The sequence below is a fragment of the Schistocerca gregaria genome, chromosome 8 (genome assembly GCF_023897955.1).
Source record: "Schistocerca gregaria isolate iqSchGreg1 chromosome 8, iqSchGreg1.2, whole genome shotgun sequence".
NCBI lineage: Eukaryota > Metazoa > Arthropoda > Insecta > Orthoptera > Acrididae > Schistocerca > Schistocerca gregaria.
The window spans coordinates 474,379,060-474,400,897 of record NC_064927.1 but is presented as its reverse complement, the minus strand read 5'-3'; the positions used below and the strand labels follow the sequence as shown (position 1 = coordinate 474,400,897).

Here is a 21,838-nt window from a genome sequence, read left to right as displayed (position 1 = left end):
GCCTGCAAGAACTGACTGCTTGTACAAAGCCTCCAGAAATGTCTCAGTTTAGCCAGTGAGTCTGTAGAGGATGGTATAAGAGGTGCACAGTATGACTGGCCATGCCTTTCCATCCAAGTTTTGTGGAGATTAAGACGATCTGTCCTTGGACTATCTTAGGGAATGTAGGGTTTTTGCTAACTGTTTTGCTGAGTAGCCCTCTAAGTTTAGGTCCCTTACAGAAGCAGAATCAGCACCGTTGGGTTCTCTGTGAAGTGCGATTCTATCTACTGTGATTCTGCTTTAACAAATTTAAAAAAAATTCAGCCAAAGATGTAGAGAACACTGTATTGCAGCTCAAAAACAAAAACTCCGCAGGGTGGGATGGCATACCTACTAAAGTAGTTAAATCAGCTGCCAAGATAATATCTCACCCCCTTTCCTCAATAATCAATAAATCACTTGAAGAAGGCCACTTTCCAGACTCCCTGAAGCATGCAGAGGTAAAACCTTTGTTCAAAAAAGGCTCAAGAGAAGATATGGGGAACTACCGCCCAATTTCTATTCTCCCAATTTGATCAAAAATATTTGAAAAAGTGGTAGTAATACAAATAAAAAAATTTATAGAAAAATCAAACATACTGTCAGATAATCAATACGGCTTTCAGAAAGGCAAAAACACAGTAGACGCCATAAATGAGTTTGTGAAAAAAATTTGTTCTGCCTTAGACAAGTCTAGCAAAGTTGCAGGATTGTTCTGTGACCTCACAAAAGCATTTGATTGTGTAAACCATCAATTGCTCCTGTATAAAATGGAAAAATACGGAATTGGAGGTCGTGTTTTAGAGTGGTTAAGGTCATACCTCACAAAGAGAAAACAAAGAGTAGTTATATCATCAAGAAAGGGAAATTTCTTCTCTGAATGGATGATTATTTCACAAGGCGTTCCACAAGGCTATATTCTGGGTCCAATTTTATTCTTACTTTACATAAATGACTTGCCACTAAACGTAAATTCACACTCAGTTTTATTCGCTGATGATACGTCTGCCCTCATCGAAAGCAATCACTCAGAACAAATTCCCTCAACTGTCACAAATCTACTAGACAGTTTAGAAAACTGGTTCCAACTAAATGGGTTAAAACTGAATATTGGAAAAACACATTTACTACAGTTTAAAACTAAAAACTGTAAAATAAATGAAATTCATATTGCCTGCAGAAACCAGGAACTGAAAGAATCAGATTGTGTTAAATTCTTAGGAATACATTTGGACCAAAATTTATCCTAGTCTTCACATATAGAATACTTGGCAAACAAGTTAAACAGCCTGACCTTTGCTATGAAGATTTTGTCATACTCAACTAGCATAGAGATAAGAAAAGTAGTTTATCACAGCTATTTTGAAGCAGTTATAAGGTATGGCATTATCTTTTGGGGTAATACAAGCAAAATCATTAGAATATTAAAATTACAAAAATCAATTGTTAGAAATATGTGTAATGCAAGACCAAAAGAATCTTGCCGCCCACTATTAAGAAATCTAAAAATATTAAGTGCCCCCTGTTTGCACATCTATGAACTGATTATTTTTGTGTACAGTAACCCTACGTTATTCACAGACAACAATTTTAAGCATCAATACAGCACTAGAAATAAGACAAACTTCATGCTTCCTACTCATAGATTAAAGTTATATGCACAAACCCCAGAATATATGGGCACGAAAATCTACAACATGCTAAAAAAGAAACAAATAAACAGCATGGAGCTAGGGCAACTGAAACCAAACCTGCACAAGTTACTAGTGGAGAAATGTTATTACTCCATAGAAGAATTTATGAATGATTATGTGGAAGTCTGAGCAAGGAAACATCACCTGTAAATTAAGCTTAGCAGTTTTGTGTAAAATAAATGATTTTAAAAATATGTTTACTACGTAAACACTGCTGTTCTATATTACTTTGTGATACATGTAAACTGGAGTGTTGATATGTTGTTTTTGTAAAACTGTATATACAAATTGAAATTGTAATGTAAATGTAATGTTGACTCGTCCCCAGTACATCAGATCTGTGATTTGACTTTGTACGTTATGGGATAATAAAAATTCTGATTCTGATTCTGATTCTAAATAATGAAGCAGGAAGCTACATTCTTTGAAATAACATCCAGAGTGGTGCCATTATGATGTATTTATTTACTAAACACCATAAACTGGTAATATCAAAACAATTGATGTTGATTTGCCTGAAAACTAACAGTTTCCTGAGAGCATGGCCTTATGACGGAAATAGATTGGAAGGCATCCTATCAGCGACTGACTATTGTGGTGCACAGTCTTTATCTCATACTTACATCTATGGATATTTTGTAGTCATTCATATATTTTTGTTAACTTAAACATTATTCATTTGTTTATTAAGATATTGACTTATTCTGTTGTAATATTATTGTAAGAAAGTACTTATTACCTGTAGGCTTCTCCTAATGTCAGCAATGGAAAAAGTGAAGTTTTTTTAGCAAATATTTATGAAACAAGATTACTTGCTTCACACCAGGATGACTGGGTTTTCCCTGCATACTTATCTGCTGTTGTAATGGGTGTTCTCATCTCTAGTCACAGCACATCATACTGATGTCCAGTGGCAGAGTCATATGGTTCAGTGTGTGGATACATATCATTTCCCGTGCTGGGAGGAACTGTTTCCAAAAATATTGGGTGTCTGAAGTGTATCTGCAGGTTCCTGTGGATGAAGAGTCTGTGAGTTCTGGTTTAGTATACTCCTTTTGGGCTTTATCAATATTTTCACCTTCCTTTTGGTGTGATTAGTGCCCCTGCCATTTTCCGACAATTTTTAGAGCCATTGACTATGTCTGTCCTGGGAACATTAATTATCTGGATGATATTGTCATGGTCTCCTCCACGGCTGATCACTTGAAAAATTTGTGCACTTTGTTTTCTGTTTTACAGTCTGCAGGCTTACGGTGTAGCATCATGAAATCTGTTTTTTCAGCCTTCCATTGTTTATTTGTGGTTCGAGGTCTCACAGGATGGGGTTCACTCTCTGAGAGGTCACATCTATGTCTTGCCCTTCATCCTTGAAGGAGCTTTAGGCCTTCCTAGGAAAGATGGCCTGCTACCATAAATTCCTGCCAGGAGTGGCCATATTGGCCCGCCCTTTGCATGCCTTGTTATGCAAGAATGTACCTTTTTGTTGGAGCCCAGACTGCAAACATGCTACATTCACTCCAGATCATCACATAGTTTCTATGACTGACACCTCTCCGTACAGCCTCGGTATGGACCTAGCACACTGATATGCCAACAACTCTGACCGACCAGTTGCTTTTGCCTCTGTCTCTCACCTTGGCCCAGCAGTGTGACTCTCATGTGCAAAAAGGGGCTCTCACCATAGTCTGTGCTCTCCGGAAATTTCATGTCTTTTGTATGGCTCAATGTTTCACCTTATTATTGATCATAAACCCTTGGTTTCCTTGTTTAAACCTCACACTTGCTTGCCTCACAAGGCAGCACACCACTACAATGCTGGGTGTTGTTCTTGTCCCACTATAATTACAAAATCCATCGTCAACCTACCTCTAAACATGGCAATGCGGATACCTTGTACCTCTTTATTGTGGCCTAATCCAAACTTTGATCATGAAGAATTGCTTTGTTTCAATCTTGATATTGAAATACAGGCCACAGTAGATGGTTTTCCAATTACAAGCTCATGTATAGCAGCAGATTTGCCACTGACCCTGTTCTCTGCCAGATGGCTTGGTTTGTTCGGCAGGGTTGGCTAGCTAAACTGCTGGGTCAGGCTTTGGGCCCCCTGCACAGCTATTTTTCTTTATGGTATCTTCTCTCTGTTTTTGATAGTGTTTTGCTGTTGTCCACGGAAGACCTCTCTCCTAGAGTAGTCATTACAAAAACAGTGTTTTGCTGTTGCCCATGAAAGACCTGTCTCCCAGAGTAGTCATTTCTGCTGCATTAGGCACGAAGTTCTACGTCTTCCCTGCCAGGGCCATTGGGGAGTTTCATGCAGTAAACTGTTAACTAGTAAACATGTTTTTTGGCCAGGGATTCATGATGAAATTGTACATTTTGCCACAGCTTGTGAGCTGGGAACAAAAGGGCAGATCTTGCAGCCAAGGAGGCATGCCTTAGTCTGCAAGTATTTCAGTGTGCCATCCCCCTGCACGCATTCACCTTACTATTGAGCTCATGTGTTGTGTGTCGGTGGGAGGACGTGTGGCTGGAAATGACTGACAATAAGCTCCCTTTAGTCAAGCCCACAATGTGTGTGTGTGTGTGTGTGTGTGTGTGTGTGTGTGTGTGTGTGTGTGTGTGTGTTTGTTTTGTACTTCTTTCCAGCTCTGTAGATGGGATGAGGTTCTTGTCACTTGGCTTCAGATAGGCCACAGTCCTATGACCCATGGCTTCCTGCTCTGGCGAGAGTGTCCAGGTCACTGTGCATCACGTTGTATTGGAATGCAGCTGACTTGCTGGTGGATGTGCCATCTCTTTTAGGAAATACTCAAGTAAATGTGGTTAAAGTTTTAAAGTTCTGTGACTTGTCCAATGTTTTTACCAAGATTTTAGGGAGAGAGTATTAATTTGTTCACAGGATGACTGGCTCATCCATATTTTACATAAATGGCCAGCCAGTGACAATTGCCTGTGGCATACTTAATGCTCCTTTCTCATTTTCCTTAGATTTTCTTTTCTTATACAGAATATTTTATCTTTTCTCACTTTCTTTGCGTGTATGCTTCCGTTTTACTTAATTTGCCCACATTCGTTTTTTTAAATGTGTGTCAGGTTGTTGATGACCTCGACACTGAGCACCAGTAAGCCCCAAAACACACACACACAGACACACACACACACACACACACACACACACACACACACACACACACACACACACACACACACACTGAGCTGTGTGCCTGACAATAGGCAGCTCCCAGGGTGTCCCTGTCCCTATGGCCCACTCCACGTCAGCCATGGAAAAGCATGAAAAGCATTCATATTGACTTTGCTGGTTGCTTCTTGAATTCCTATTGGTGTTTGGTTGTGGATGCCTTTTCCCAGTATCCTTAAATTCTCCAGTGTCTGGAGACATTGGCTAAGTTGACAATTAGTTTGCTTTTGAGGGCTTTTTTTCTATTTAGGGGGTTGCCTTGTACCTTAATTTCCAATATGGGCTTCTGTTTGTTTCTCACACCTTTCAATTGTTTTGTTTCCATCATGGCATTCATCATGCTATGGCTCCATCATTTCACCCTCAGTCAAGTGATGAGCTGGTACGTCTAGTGCGTATATTCAGGTTCCAAATTAAAAAGTTTTTGTGGATTCTTTGCCAAACTATGCCCTTCTCTGTCTCCTGAGCACCTATCGCTTCTTGCCAATGGGGGAGCATGTGTGGCTGCCAGCCACAAATGCTCCTCCACCTTCGGCCTGGGCTGCAACTGCCAAGGTCAGATTCATCTGGCCACTTTGTGGTGAGGTGTGAGAATGAGTGTTTGTTTGCTGGCCGAAGTGGATACCGGCCACTGTTGTCTGCTGTCAGGGACACTGTCTGTGTGACGTCTGCATGACCGATGGTGCACCCCTTTGATCAGTTGCACCTCCGCTTGCTGCTACTGGCCTGCAGGTACTGTCCTTATAATGGCAGCCCATCCCGCTGCCCTCCACCTTGAGTCTTTTGTCATCTGCTCTGGAGACAGCCTTGTCCATTTGGTTGCCTTCCATCTGTGTGGCATCCAGTTGTTCCTGCTTCCCACTGCCAGGTGTCAGTTTGTCTCCAACCTCTGGTACATAGCTGCAGCCTGCTATTCTGGTTGGCGTGTCTTCTCTGGCCCTCTCACCATCAACACAATGTCCATTGTCACTGGTCAGTCCCACCCTTCTCCCCCCACACTGGGACCTGCCTGCTGATGACGATGTGGAGTTGGTGATAGCACCATCTTCTCCAGTGCTGTCATCGGGTGATGCGTGGGCTCATTGCCCTTGGGTGTGCATGCATTCTGGTCCTATGGTCCAGTGCCTGACAGGCACATCGTCCTGCCTCCATCATCGACACCAGCTGCTGCCACTCCAAATTTGATAGATGTTTGTATTGTCAGGCTGCTGGCGTCTCTGCTGTCGCCTGAGACCCACTTCACACAAGGAGTGCTTTATCCTGTGACTAGTGTGTGTGTGTGTGTGTGTGTGTGTGTGTTTGAATTGCCCAACTGTATCAGCAACGGTCAGCTGATGAAGGCTGGCGTGGTCTCTGCCATGCCATCTGTCAGCAGCTCACACATATAGAGGTGCAGAGTAGCAGTAACTGTGTACTATTCAAATCAATGTATTATGTTTTGTTACACTGGGATCCACAAGTGTCTGTTTCCTGTTATTGTTCAGAGATTCATGATAAAGCTGTATTTGTGTTACTTGGACCAGTCTTGTGAATTACTTTGTTAATACTGTGAGAATTAGTGGAGTGTGGTAGCTCGAAGAACCTGACTTCTGGTCAGGCCAATACATGTTTATCAACCCAAAGTTAAATAACGGAAATGAAATAGTTGGCGTTAATAATGAATAATGAAATAGGAATGCATGTAAACTAATATAACAGGACAGTTTAAACCTTATCATACCCAACACAGACCCCCAGTGGCTCACCACTCTTCGGTGAGTTTGTGCTTGGCTACCACGGGGGCCCCAGACATTTTAGCACCTTTTCCTTCTGTTCTACATGTCTACCCTCGTGCTATTCTTTTTCCCCTCCCTTGGGGAACATGTCTGGGATATTTCTGAGAATGTGTTCTGAATTTTCACTAGCTTTATATCAGAACAGTCCTTTCCACAGTTTTTTTTTCTTTGTTCTACATCTCCTATTCTTGCTCTGCTTTGACATTTGAGGTTCCTCTTTATTTCATCTTCCTCCCTGTACACTGCTGAAGGCCAGCCCATGCATCTGATGTGTAACAAGTGACTGAGTAACACGTAATTGCCAGCCCTGGGTTGACAGGTAGACAGGCCAGGCCCAGGGAGAGGTGATTACCTGAGCTGTTACTTTCCCAAATTGCCAATTAGTCCCTCTGTCAGAAGTGACTTGAGGTGTGACCAATCACCTAAGACAAGAGACCTCTCCCCCCCCCCCCCCCCCCCCCTCTCCTGTTGAAAGAAGTGTGCCATCTGAGATGTTGACAATCATGGGGCATTTTCTCACAATGAGCCAATCGCCCCTTCAGTAGATGTCTACTAAGCATAAACAGAATGAGGCTAAAGATTCAGACTCTCCCAGCTGCAGCACAGTTCTTTGTAGTTTCACGTACTGAAGACAGTCAGTGCTTTGCCATGGTTAATCCATTTATAATTCAGAAAGCTGTTGATGCAATTCAGCCCCTTTGAAATCTTGATCTTGTTTGCCCACTTGCCTCTTGGAGACTAATTGTGATTCACAAGCACAACAACTGCTTGCAGCTTCACTCCTCCATGTCCATCCTGTTCTTGTTGAGGCCCATCGAATGCTGAATTCTTTGTGTAGTATTATCTCCATTAGGCTGCTCGATGCTCTGACCAAAGGAGACATTCAAACTTACCTCTCCGATCAGGGTGTCACTGCAGTCCATTGGGTGATTGAAAAGGTTTATACCTTCTTAGTGCCTCCATCCAATTTTTTTCTTCATGTTCAATATAGTAGTGCATTCATCATGGATCAAAGCAGGCCATGAAGTCATCATGGTCTGACCACGCATACTGAACCTGATGTGCTGCCTCCAGTGTCAACATTATCATCACACTTGAATGCCCTGTCAAAATATGGTCAAATGTGTTCCTTGTGGGAGGGATGCTCACAACGGTAATTGCCTGCCTCCTCCTCCCTGCTGTATCAATTGCAATGGCAACCATGCAGCCTCATCCTGAGAATGTCCCCTGTCTCTTGATGAGTGGACTGTCCAGGAAATCCAATTGAAGGAAAAAGTGCCTTACCCTGTTGCTCACAAGTTGTTGGCTAGTTGAAAGCCCTGTGTTTTACCAGCTGGCACTTACAGTACTGTTCTTGATAGGCCTCACTCCACAAAGGACATGACCACACAGACTTGCAATCTCAAATTCAACACCATTGTTGTAAAATCGCCCATTGTCATGGTAGCATTCCCATCTCCTTCTGCTACAGCTGTGCAACAAGTGACCAAATTTTCACCTCCGGCTGCGAAATCACCTGCTGCCCAACCAGCAGACCAGAAAGGACAGAAGGAATAGTCCCGTGAGGACTTTTTATGTCCCTTTTGTCAGCAAACATCTAAATCTTCATCTGCCAACTGCAGAGGCTCCAAGAAATCAAAGACAAAAGGTCTTCCCCTTTGACGACTAGAAGATGGCCTTCAACAGTGTCTCCATGTGAAACCCTCACCCAGCCGACCTCCATTTCACTGATGTGCACTGCCATCCATTTTTATGCTCTGAAATCCACAGACTGACTGAGGGAGATTGCTGATGCCTCTTTAGATCTCAAGGAGCAGGATCCTACTGCCCCTGCGCTTCGTAACAGTGAGTCTTTGAAGGCTGGCCATTGGCAGCCGCTGAGATGACAACCCTTTATTTTTTCCCTTCTCCCTTTTCCCACCATGACTCTCCTCCAATGGTATGTTCACGGCATTGGAGCCAACAAGGAAGAACTACAGCTGCTCTTGAAATTGCAGCATCAACTGTTTTTTGCCTGCAGGAAACAAAATTGCTTCCTCACAACTGCTTTAACCTCTTGCATTTCTTTCCAGTCTGCTTTCACCTTCCCCCTGAGGATGGCATTGCATCTCCTGGGGGAGTCATGTTGCTCATCTTGGATGATGTTCATAGTCAAACCATTGCACTGAACACCCGACTGCAACCTGTTGCAGTCTACATTTTTCTTCCTCACTTCACGTTTTCCGTTGTACCATTAGGTCTCACCAGGGCAGAGTTTCTCCAGCTTATTGGACAACTCCCTCACCCCTTTTTGCTGCTCGGTGAGTTTAATGCACACCATCTGTTTTGGGGCTCTCCCAGAACCTGTTGGAGAGATGTCCTCTTGGCTGACCTCCTCAGTACACTCAGCCTCATCTGCCTTAACACTGGAGCACCAACATCCCTTTCAGACTCCACACACACCTATTCCCATATGAACCTCTTGCTCTGCACAGCCCAGTTTGTCCCTTGTCTCAAATGGTCTATTCTCTCTTACACGTACTCAAGCGACAATTTCCTTTGCACTATCTGTTTGCTGACTCTTATCCTACCTACATGTTAACCCAATTGCCACATTTCTATGGTCGACTGGTGTCTATACTCCTCACTGACGACCTTCAACAAACATTTCCCCAGTTGTTTTGAATAGGTACAATACCTTACAGATGTTGTCCTCACTGCTGCAGAACGCTCCATTCCTTGCACTTCACCTTTACTGTGCCATGTCCTGGTTCCTTGGTGGACTGAGGTGCAATTCGTGCATGGATATGCGCTGTCTTCATTTTTAACTGTTGTTGTGCAATGGCAAACTGCATTTGTTATAAACAGTTGCGTGTGTAGTGTTGTCACATTCTTCAGGATAACAAGAAAGTTAGCTGTATTTCACTTACTAGTTCTTTTAACAGTTCCACTCCCTCTTCAGTCATGTGGGCCAACCTCCGATGGCTCTCTGGGATCAAAGTCCATTCCCCACTTTCTGGCCTGACTGCAGCAGATGATTCATTGTGGACTCTATTACTATCCCCAACACCTAGGGCTGCTATTTTGTGGAGATTTTGAGCTCCACCCACTATCAGACTGCCTCCCTCCACTGGAAATGAGCTCAGTTTCTCTTGACAGCTACCACCCCAATTAGCCTGAGGAATGTACTTTGTAAAATGCTCGAGAGGATGGTTTGCTTCAGATTACATTGGGTACTTGAATCTTGGGGCCTTTTGTCCCATTGTCAGTGAGGGTTCTGGGCAGGATGATCTCCAACTGACCATTTACTCAGATTGGAAACAGCAATCTGACAGGCTTTCACTAACTGCCGACACCTTGTCATGGTCTTTTTTGACCTACATAAGGCTCATGACATGGGTTGGCACCATCAGATTTTAGCTACCCTCCATGACTGTGGCTTCCATGACCCTCTTATGATTTTTATGTATGAGTTTTTATATCAGTGTCTCTTCCATGTTCAGGTTGGCACTTCACTCCATGCCCCTCAATTTCAGGAGAATGATATCCCACAGGGTTCTGTTCTAAGTGTGTCACACTCTTCCTCATAGCCATCAATGGGCTGGTAACTTTTGTTGGGAATGTGGTTACCCCGGCATTGTATGTCGACGACTTTTGCATCTGGTGCAGCTCCCATTTGGTAGCGTCTGCTGAATGCTGGCTCCAAAGCACCATATGATGGGGCTCTGCATGGACCATCTCCCACGGCTTCCAGTTTTCTCCCTCCAAAAGGCAGGTTATGCATTTTTGTTGGCGATCCAAAGTACACCCTGTTCCGGAACTTTATTTAGGTGACCAGCTCCTTGATGTTGCAGCACAGTCCCATTTCTTGGGCCTTATTTTTGATAAAAACCTGACATGGCTGCCCCATATTCGCAATCTGAAGACTACATGCATGCGGAAGCTTAATGCTCTCCACTACTAGCCCATACATCTTCTGGTGCAAACTACACCACTCTTCTCCATCTTTACCATGCTCTGCTCTTGTCCAGTCTAGAATGTGATAGTCAAGTTTATTTCTCAGCGGCTCCTTCCACTCTGCAACTACTTGATCCTGTTCACCATTGTGGAGTGCGTCTGGCTATTAGTGTCTTTGCACTAGTCCTGTTGACAATCTCCTCACAGAAGCGGGGATTCCCCCTGCACACATACAACGGAACCAACTCTACTTTCTTATGTAACTGCTATTCGCCAGTTCCCTGGCCGTCCCATGTATCCTGTCCTCTTTGCAAATGAGGGATGTCTCCTCCTGACAACTGCGCATGGGTGGGATTGCTGGTTGGCATGTGTCTCCTTCTGTTGGGATCTCCACTCTCTGGAATGCACCCTGTGTCTTTCCTCCAATACCCCACCTCCACACTCTTGGATGGTACCTAGATCACAGATTAAGATCGATCTATCCCAGGTTCCTAAGGTCTCTGTCTCCCCTATGGTTTTCCAGCATCTTCTACATGCCATCCTTACAGAGTTCTAGGGTGTCACCAACTTCTACACTGATGGTTCTAAGACAATCAATAAGGTGAGATACCTATTTACTTGAATCTAAGCCACTCTCGAATCTAAGCTGCACCTGAAAAATGAGACTCAAAATCAAGGAAAAAATTTTTTCCTGAATCTAAGCCGCACCTGAAATTTGATACTCGAAATTCCAAGGGAGAGAAAAGTTTTAGGCCGCACATCCAAATCAAAACAAAGATGGTCCACTGTAATATGAGGCACAATTTAGGTCGAGTGAATGACAATGCAGCTACAGTAGTTTGGTTCAAGTCTTAAGCTTTACCATGTAGCCATTGCTATGCGTCAGGTGCTCCATCCGTATTTATACGGGTACCATTCCTTTATCATGTGCTACGCCTGGTTTGAATTGATTGCTTATTTTTCTTTGATCTGGTAAGTGCCGTTCTCTTTGTGATAGGTGTTTACATCACTCTAACCTGAAAATGCATTACTGTACTGTGTCATGCATTGTTTGTCGCATTCTGATAATGAGTGTCTACAACCTGTCGCCACTTGTGGCATGGCTTGCTTTTGTGTGTGCTACCACCGCTTACAGTTAAAAAAAAAAAAAAAGAAAAAAAGAGAGAGGAATCGTCTCATTATCGAAACAATGTCAAGACCCTGCTTGCTATTCGCTGTTACTTACACTGCTGCATTCTTTGATAATGATCAACAAGAACCAAATAATAGACTGCGTATGACAGAAGATGTTCTGAATGAGAGTTTAGTGAAAAATTTTCTCTGGTTGAAAATCTTTGCAGATGCCTCTGTAGTACATTACATTCTGCACAGAAATTAGTCATCTTAGATTTAAAAATCTTGTAAATTGCCATGCTTCATTTCTGACTGTATCACTATTAGGCATAAGTACAATACAAATATAAACATGACATGATATGCATATTATTCTGCGTATGCTGTTGTCTCACTCTAGTTTAATAGTTTATTAGGCTGACAGGTTTTAAATGAGATAACAGCAAACATGAAAGAATACATAGCAAAATATTTACATTCATACAGTATTATTCTTATGGTGAAGAGAATACTGCATGTGATTCACAATTCATAAAAGTTCTTATTCGCAACAATCTCTTGTCACAGGTAGGAAAAAATTCAGAACGTAGAGTTGGCCATATTGACAAACATCCCAAACAATCTTGCCAGTCGGATTTTCATAGTACGTTGAAATGCTGCTACATTCAAAGGTGAACAATATGGAATTTGTATATACTTCATTGGATAATGTATGAAAATGCAGTGGTCAAAACTTGGGGCAGTGAAAAAAAATTCGTCTTTCCCCTTTTATTTATTTATTTATTTATTTATTATTTACTGACACAGAGGTTTTGTCGCCAGTATTTATCTTTGTGCCTGCAAACCATGCCTGTGTAGCGCTATGTAATTTGACAGCAGAATTTAGTTTTGGTGGCACCTACCAACATTTTTCAGAACTTCTGCTTACTTTGCACTCAATTCTAAGCCGCAGGCAGGTTTTTTGATTACAAAAACCGGAAAAAAAGTGCGGCTTAGATTCGAGTAAATACGGTACCCTTTTACGTCTCCTACTGGCTTAGTACACCGTTTATTGCCGGGATCATGTAGTGTGTTCACAGCAGAGCTCCTAGCCATTTACAGAGCCCTCTATTTTGTTTCTCAGGCCTCTTTCCACAGTGTTTTAATTTGTCCTGACTCAATGAGCAGCCTGCAGGCTACCAGTTAATGCTACTCTCATCACCCTTTGGCCTCTGCTATCCATGACCACCTCTCTGTCCTTGGCTGTGCTGCCTGGTCAGTTGTCTAAACTCTGCACAATCTAGGAGTCTATCTCAGTTTGGCGTACTTCCTTCCACTCCTCTTGGAAGGAGTCCACTGTTTTATGCCACCTACAGATTGGTCATACCAGGTTCACCCATTGTTTCCTCCTCATAACGAACCATTGCAACAATGTGGTAGTGGAGCCAGACTGATGGTATCCCACATATTGGTGGAATGTCCTCATCTTTTGGCTCTTTATACTAAGTACAGTCTTCCAGATTCCTTAATTGTAATATTAGCAGACAATTCATGGATGGTTGAACTGGTCCTCAGTTTTCTCTGTGAAAGTGGTTTTCATTTACAGATATATGGTTTTGCTTTACTCCTTGAGCAGGGGCAGGGTGGTTAAGGTTGGGACCTTTCTTCATGTCTTCTTGGTCTGGGATCCCATGGCCACTCCCCCAACAAAAGGTGCCCTTTTTTCCAGTTTTTAGATTTGGCCTCACCTTTTATGCTTTCTACTGTGTGTGTTTTAACTTGATTATTTTATAATTTGACTCCCCTGACTGGATTTGTCCACTTTTAGTGGACACTCTTTGTTCTGTGAGTAACTCTGGAATTGCGGGACTGATGACCTCACTGTTTGGTCCCATAAACCCTCTCAATTTATCAACTAATCAATCAAATCAGAAATGAGTGTAGGAGGCTCAGCTGATAACGTTCTCCTCTCAGAATCATGAATGCTATGATGCCATCTTTATTATGTGAGAGCTAGACCATGTTCTCATGTCCTGCTGATCTTCTGCCCAAGGGCCGGATGATAATAACATTCAAATGTTGCAGCACCTTTCTCTTGTGGGCAAGCACTTTCTCCTTCATACATCTGGATGGATGGCACATTTCCCAGATGCCAGTGTGAAGCCACTGTCATACCCATGCTTTACCCTGGTAAGGACAAACAGGTTCCTTCTGGCTACTGCCCCCTTTCTCTCATCAGCTGTGTTTTTGCAGAGTGACGGAACATGCCTAGTTGGTATGGTGGCTAGAGTCTCATAATTTACTAATCACTGCACAATGTGGATTTCAAGCAAGCCCTTATGCAGCTGATCGTCTTGTCACTTTGTCAACCAAAGCTATGAATGTTTTTCTGTGGAAATACCAGACTGTGACCACGTTTTTTTATTTGGAGAAAGCCTACGACACCTGCTGGAGGACTGGTATCCTCCATACCTCTACATGTGGGGCTTCCGAGGCCACCTGCACCATTTCCTTCAGGAATTTTCAAGGTATGTTCAGGTTCTGCCTTGTTGGACACCTTTATCCAGGAAAACAGGGTGGGCTCTGTCTTGAATGTCGTCTCTTTGCTATTGCCGTTGACCCCATTATGGCTCGACTCCCACTGGGTGTCTTCGGCTCCCTTTTTGTTGATGATTTTGCAATCTATTGCAGTTTTCCAGGCTTGTGTCCTTGAGCGGCACCTTCAGCGATGTCTCGGTCATTTTTACTCATGGAGTGTCAACAATGGCCTTCACTTTTCAACTGACAAAACTGTTTGTATGAATTTCTGGTGGCACAATGGATTTCTTTAATCATCTTTTCATCTTGGGCCTGCTGCTCTTACATCTGCTGAAACTTAAAAAAATGCTTGATAGGAAACTCCCTTGGTCCTCCCACATGCTTACCTGGCAGCCCGCTGTACCCAGTCCCTCAAACTAGACCACGGGTGTTTCATTTATGCCTCTCCACATATGTCCATCTAAATACAGTCTACCATCATGGCATACATTTGGCCACTGGTGTCTTTAAAACACCAGCTTGGTTGAGAGTCTATGCAGAAGCTGCTGAACTACCACAGTTATACTGATGTGATATTCTCCTCACAATTACACATGCCATTTGTCTGCTATGCCCAGCCACCAATCCTATGCCTCCTCCTTAAAGTCCCTTCGACCACCAGTATGGGGTGCGTCCCTCTTCTCTGTTACCCCCTGGAGTTTGCTTTCATCTTTTGCTACAGCAGATTAACTTCACACTACTTGCCACTTTCCCGGAAGGTGTAAACCCTTCACCACCTGGCCTTCGTGTGGCGGCCTGTGTTCAGCTTGTACTTTGCTTGCTTTCTAAGGACACTACTGCAGATTTGATCTATTGCTGTAAGTTTCTCAACCTTCACACAGAATTTCACGATAGTACTTTTGTGTACACTAATGGTTCTCAGACTGATGGTGATATCAGTTGTGCCTTCATCATTAGCACTAACCATATTTCATATCGGCTCACAACACTGCTCAGAATTTACAGCAGAGATCTTTGTCCTGCATCAGGCCATGCAGTAAAACCGACGACACAGGCTTTTCAGTTGTCATCTGCTTTGATTGTCCATGCCCTCCAGAGCCTTTGTGTGCTGTACACAGTCCATCCCTTACTGCAATGGGTCGAAGAAACCTTCCACTTGCTCACTCTTGAGGGAGTCACTGGGTTCCTGGTCACATTGGTCACTGCTGCCAAGGCTGCAGTCCTCCCACCTGAGCCCGCTACTTCTTCCATTCCTTCTGATGATCTCCATGCTGCTGTTTGTCAGCAGGTGGTGTCATCACTGGCCTTCCTTCCATGGGAACAAGCTCTGGGAAATTAAGCCTCTCCCAGTGGCTTCGCTGACCACCTCTTGACCCTCTCACCATGAGGAGATAGTTTTAGCTTTTGGGCACCATTGTTTCAACCATCACCATTTGTTAAGCTGTGATCCCCCAATACTTTGTGCCCCTTCTCATTAACCTTTGACAGTTTACCGGTTCCTGACAAAATGCCCTTTTTTAACACTTATGTTCTAATGTATGTTTGCTGTCTGAGTTATCGGGCATTTTAGTGAAAGACATGCAGGCTGTCGACTGCATTTTATTTTTCATCCATCATAACAATATGGCGAAGGACATTTAAGCTTTATTACAGGACCTCTGTTGTCTCTATAGTGCAGGACCTCCATTGTCTCTACAGCATGTTTAGTGGACCTTTCTGAAAGAGGAAGTCCTCGTTTTTAGCTGTCCTTCCTTCTGTTGATTGAGCTTAAAATGTAGTCACTTTTAACCACTTTTTTGTCTTAGTGTTCTAAGGTTCTAACATGGGCGTGTGTGAAAAAAAAATTTTAAGAAAGGGCCAAGACAAACACGAAGCCAACACTTTTCGCAGTAGTACAAGTTTATAGGCCGACTAGATGCACAGATGAGGAGGAGACAGAGAGAATGTATGATGAGGTGAAAGAAATTATTCAAATAGTCAAGCAGATGAAAATTTAATTGTGATGGGTGACTGGAATTATGTAGTAGGAAAAGGAAAAGTAGTATGGGAAATGAATGAAAGAGAATGCTACCTGGTAGAATTCTGCACAGAACATAATTTAATTATTGCTGCACTTGGTTTAAGGAACATAAAGCATGAGATGATACAGACACTTAAAGAGAACATAAAAAAGAGGATTTTTCAAGAAGATACATGAAATGAAGATGCAGAGGAAATCACCAAGAGGAAGACCAAGGGATGGATGGCTGAAAGGTGTGGAGGAATGTATTGAAAAAGAGGTGAGGACTGGACCAGAGTGAACACAGAAAAATGGTGGAGAACAGGACTAGATGGTTAGTCTTATGTTCCAGACAGACTCAACCTGGGCCTGAAAACTGTTCATGATGGATGGCAATGGACGGCAATGATGATGACCTGGTTTAGGAAACATGAAAGAAGATTGTATATGGAAGAGACACGGAGACACTGGAAGGTTTCAGACTGATTTTATAATGATAAGGCAGATAGTTGAAAACCATATTTTAAACTATGACATCTCCAGGGGCGAATTTAGACTCTGGCCATAATGTACTGATTATGAACTGCTGACTGAAACAAAAAACGCAAAAATATAGAAAAATAAGGAGATGGGACTTGAAAGAACCAGATACTCTTGATAGTTTCAGAGAGAGGATCAGGCAATGTTGGACTACGATGGAGGGAAGGAATACAATGGAAGACATGAAATAAGGAAGGCAGCAGAGCTTCACAGATGGAAATATAAGGCATAGTAGAAATCCTCGTATAACACAGGATATCTTGATTCAATTGGCGTAAGAATAATATAAAAATGCAGCAAATGTAGCAGGTGAAAGAGAATACAGATGTCTAAGAAATGCATTTGACAGGAAGTGCAAAATGGCTAATCAGGAATGGCAAGAGAATAAATGCAAAGTCTATAGAAGCATTTATAACTAGAGGAAAGATAGATACCACCTACAGGAAAATTACAGAGACCTTCAATGAAGAGAGATGCAGCTGTATGAATATCAAGAACTCAGATGGAAGACCAGTACTAGCCAAAGAAGGGAAACCAGAAAGGTGGAAAGAATTACAGAGGGTTTGTGTAAGAGACAGTGGGATAGGGAAAGAAGGGAAATATAATGTGAGAAGAATTTCACAGAACACTGAAAGACCTGATTGGAACAAGGTCCCAGGAATTAATAACATTCCCTCAGTTATTGAGACCCTTGGGAGAGCTGGCCATGGCAAAATTATTCCACTTGTGTCAACAATATATGAAACAGGCAAATAGCGTCAGATTTCAAGATGACTGTAGTAATTCCAGTTCCAAAGAAAGCAGTGCTGACAGGTGTGAAAATTACTGAACTATCAGTTAAAAATTAAGTCATGATTTCAAAATATTTACGAAAGAATGGAAAAACTGGTTGAAGTTAACCTTTGGGGGTGGGGAGTTGAGTTTGGGTTCTAGAGACTGTAGGGATATGTGAGGTAATACAGATCCTAAGACTTATCCTAGAAATCCTAGAAGATAAATTGAAGACAGGCAAACCTGTGTTTACAACATTTGTAGATTCAGACAACACTTTTGACAATATGGACTGGACTACATTCTTAGAAATTCTGAAGGTAGCGATGATAAAGTAAGTACAAGGAGTGAAAAATTATTTAAAACTTACACAAAACCAGATTGCCATCATAAGACTTGAATGATATGAAAGAGAAGTCATAGTTGAGAAGGGAGTGAGACAGGATTGTAGCCTATCCATCCTATCATTAAATCTTCCATTAACGAGGCAGTAGAGGGATGCAAAGGGGAAATTTGAAAGCGGAATTAAAGTTTTGGGAGAAGAAATGAAAACTTTGAGGTTTGCTGATGACATTGTAATTCTGCCAGAGACAAAAAATGAATTGGAAGAATAGTTGAACAGAATGGATAGTGTCTTGAAAAGAGAGTGTAACAAAAGTAAAGCAAGGGTAATGGAATATAGTCAAATCTTCTAACTGCTGATGATAAATGTTTTAGTTACTTCTCTCATTTACCTTTTCTCATGTTTTATTAAGCTTATAAGCCATATCCAGTCTGCTGTTTTGAAGTAGCTTTTCCCAGACAATTTATGAAATTTTAAATAAAGAGTAATTAGTTGCTTATGCTTCATGCAGGTTTTGAGGCAATAACTGTGTGTGTGCTTGGCTAAATTTTCTGTGTGAATAATTTCTTATCTTTACTGTAACAGGTAAGCTATAAGCAACAATTATGCTTCGTTATGTTTGTGTTTTGGCTAGAATTCAGTTCAAGCCATAATTGCAGTTGTTTTTCCACATGAAGCAGAGAATTAATACAAGTAAAATGACATGTGGTATACTCTTTAATGTACAGTTGTTATAGGTGTAGTAGTGAACTACTTTTTACATGACTTCAGATGCCACAATAGTTGTAGTGGAAGCCTATCTTATGACTGACCTATTTTCTGTACATCTGTATTGGCAAACTCTAATGATTGCACTAGTGATGTAAAATTAAAAATTTAGAGCCCAAATGTTAATAATGCAATGAAAATGTGAGTTTTGGGGAAACTACAGGAACAGACATTGCATTGAGTGTGAGGAGGAAGTTCGGGATGCTGGAGCTTTGTTTCGTGGAGCTGGAGAGAGAGCTTGAAGTTTTCCTTGCGTAGGTGAGCGACGTTTTTGAGCTAGACAAGGCACTTATGCATGGTTTCTTGTAACGTCATTGGCAGAGACGAGCATGTACGGATGAGATGATCAATTCGTCACGGGGGGGTTTGCTTGATGGAGCACAGGGGAAGTGGATCCTGGACGGGTGATGAAACACGTTGTTTCGCACTAGGTCTGGTGAAAGTTTGTGGTGTTGCAAGAAGTCAATGCCTAGTATAGGTTCGTCAATTTCGGACACTAAACAAGTCCACTCGAGTTTGCAGTTTGTGAAGAGTGAGATGACATGGGAAGAGTGAACTCGAGCATTAGTTGAATTCATAGCCTGCAGTGAAATATGAGGAGGGTGGATGTTTGACGATGCTAAGGACGTAGGCAGCAGAGAAACATCGGCGCCTGTGTCCAGTAGGGAAAGGTATCCCAATGAAATGTCTTTAATGTAAAGTCGGCCACAATTATCCTGTCGTTTCCAGACAGAATGTAGCACTGGGGGGTCCCTGTCATGTTGTGCGCAGGAGGCGTTTGGGAAGTAGCAGGGTGGGCTGCAGTTCCGTGCCGCCTCACCAAACCGTGTGTGGAAGTATGGGTGGTGCGGTTGCATTTCCTGTGGAACTTTCATTGCCAGTGGTGGTGGCCGAGGTTCAGTGGCTGCAGTAGGCTCAGTTACAGGAGGGGGCGTGACCATGGGCATCCCAGTAGCATCCCAGTAGCTTGTTTACTGCTTCCTGGAGCGAGTGGAACAGTCAGCACAGTGAGGCCCCGGCCGCGTCCGGCCGCAGGACAATGAGCCTGAATCTGAGACTTGTCAGGTAGGCAGTGGCTGGCAAAATAGAGCAGTGATGCATCGTGTAGCTTGTCAGCAATTGTCACTGTTTGCTCAACAGCTTCGGGAGACCTCTGAGCCAGAGCAAAGCGGATGTGAGAAGATAGTTTATCTGGCCAGATGGCGAGGAGAGCTGTGTCAGAGTAGATTGGTGCTGACCAGGCCATGTAACCATCTCCTGAGCTGTGAAGGTTTGTCATTGCCTAGTTGCTCGACATGGAGCACTTGCCGTATTGCTGCCTCAGTTGAGCATGCAAGCTGATGTAGAACTGTCTATTTGGCTAGAGTGTACCAGGTAGATGAGTCTGGGGCGTTGATCAGGTCAGCAATCAAGTCCTCCTGGTCATGCTGGTGGGTGATGAGGCACAGAAACCTGGTTCACTCATCGAATTTGTAATGGTTGAACACTTAGTCCGCAATTTTGAACCAGATTGTAGCTTTGTCGGGATTAAACGGCAGCAGCATTGATAAGCATTGTAGAATGTTTGGAAGAACAGGATGAGTTGAGTTCATCGGGGCACTGCCTGAAACGAGCTGTTGTTGCTGTAGTATTCCAGGAGAGTGTGCCTCCAGGGGATGTGGCAACAACAGCTGTTTGGGTGGCAGCACGAAGGTGACACGTTGTGGTTGAGCGTGGTCCATTGCGATGCAGAAGGCCAACGCAGGTGAGACACCGTAATGGGTTGATTGTGGTTGCGGAAGCTCAACACAATACGGGTGTGTTCGGATCGACGCGTCGTGGAAGACCATCGTGGATGAGGCACTGAGATGTGCTGAGAACGGTAGCAGAAACTCGAACGGAGCTGTTGTGGGAGCGACAGGTGAGAAAAAGTTCAAAGTTTGAGAATGCGTGTTAGTCCGCAGAAACCTCGAAATATGAACAGAGCCGGGGGCACCTGTTTTGAATCGAGACAGCGGAGGTGCGGGCTGTCCAGAAGCACAGTGTGGAAAATGATGTCGAACATGGGACGTGGTGTGTGAATGTTCACTGTTCATAGTCACTCCACTCAAAACGGTGTGCGGATAAGGTGAATGTCGTGGCCCAAAACACTGAGGGAGCACAGTGGGATGGAGATGGAGGTCAGGCACAGATAACAAGTTATTGTTCCTGTTGCAGGCTGAGGTATTGAAGTAGGAAGGCATGGGCTGATGCCGGACCAAGGCAGGTGCGGGCCTGGTCGGATGCTGAGGAGGTAGACCTGTGGACAAAGCAGTTCCAGCGACTTGGCAGGTATCCGCGTGGTACTGCATGGATTGCGGTGTGGAAAATCATTGTCTTGGTGGTAGTAGGTTGTCCAATGAAGCATTTGCAGAAATCGGCATTGGTCCCGCACTGCACGGAGATCTGTAAGAGGTAACTGCATTTGATAGCCGGAGTCATGCACACTCCTAACCTCACTAATTGTTGCAGGCTCGAAAACGTCCGGCAAAATTGACGTAACTGTCGAGTGAGAGGCATCGTGTTGCAGTCCTGGCAGGTGTACATTGCCCGCAGCATGATGCATGTCGATCACAAAGTCCGGCGTTAGGCGCTAGGCCGAAGTCATTGTTTGAATGTTGTGTCGATGTAATACCTGCAAAAATAACTGACGCGGAGGTCACGGACATAGTAAAACGGCGGAAAATGGAAGATGTTACAACTTGGGGTCACCAGTGAGGAGGAAGTTTGGGTCGGTTACACCAAACAACACTCCCATTTTGCAGTAGTTCATTTATTCACCTAAACACATCAAAGGCTTACAGAGAACTGGCATGGCAGAACTGCACAAAGATAATGTTTAGCTTAGTTCAAAGATGATACTCAGATCGATGCTGGTGTCGACCTCATCGGCACCACAAGTGCACTAATCAGATACATTCACTAAGCAGCTTATACATGAACACTCCACTTCTGTCGTCAATTATAAAGAAACCTCTGCTGCCAAGTCTATTGGGTGATTACAATAGTCAACAGTTGCATAAAATTTCTGCATGTAAACTTACAGAAAACTTAAAGTTTGTGATCATGCAACCCACAGTTTTGCAAGACCTGCAGATGTTGGTGACAGATCATTTGTGTAGCTTTTCATGCGTTGAGTTTGTT

The 21,838-nt window shown here is 43.2% G+C and overlaps 1 protein-coding gene across 2 annotated transcripts in view; it reads left to right on the top strand.

Annotated features, from left to right (window-relative positions):
- LOC126284404 (2-oxoglutarate dehydrogenase complex component E1-like) overlaps window positions 1–21,838 on the top strand; it is a 175,082-nt gene that overhangs the window by 35,712 nt on the left and 117,532 nt on the right. The window lies entirely within an intron of this gene.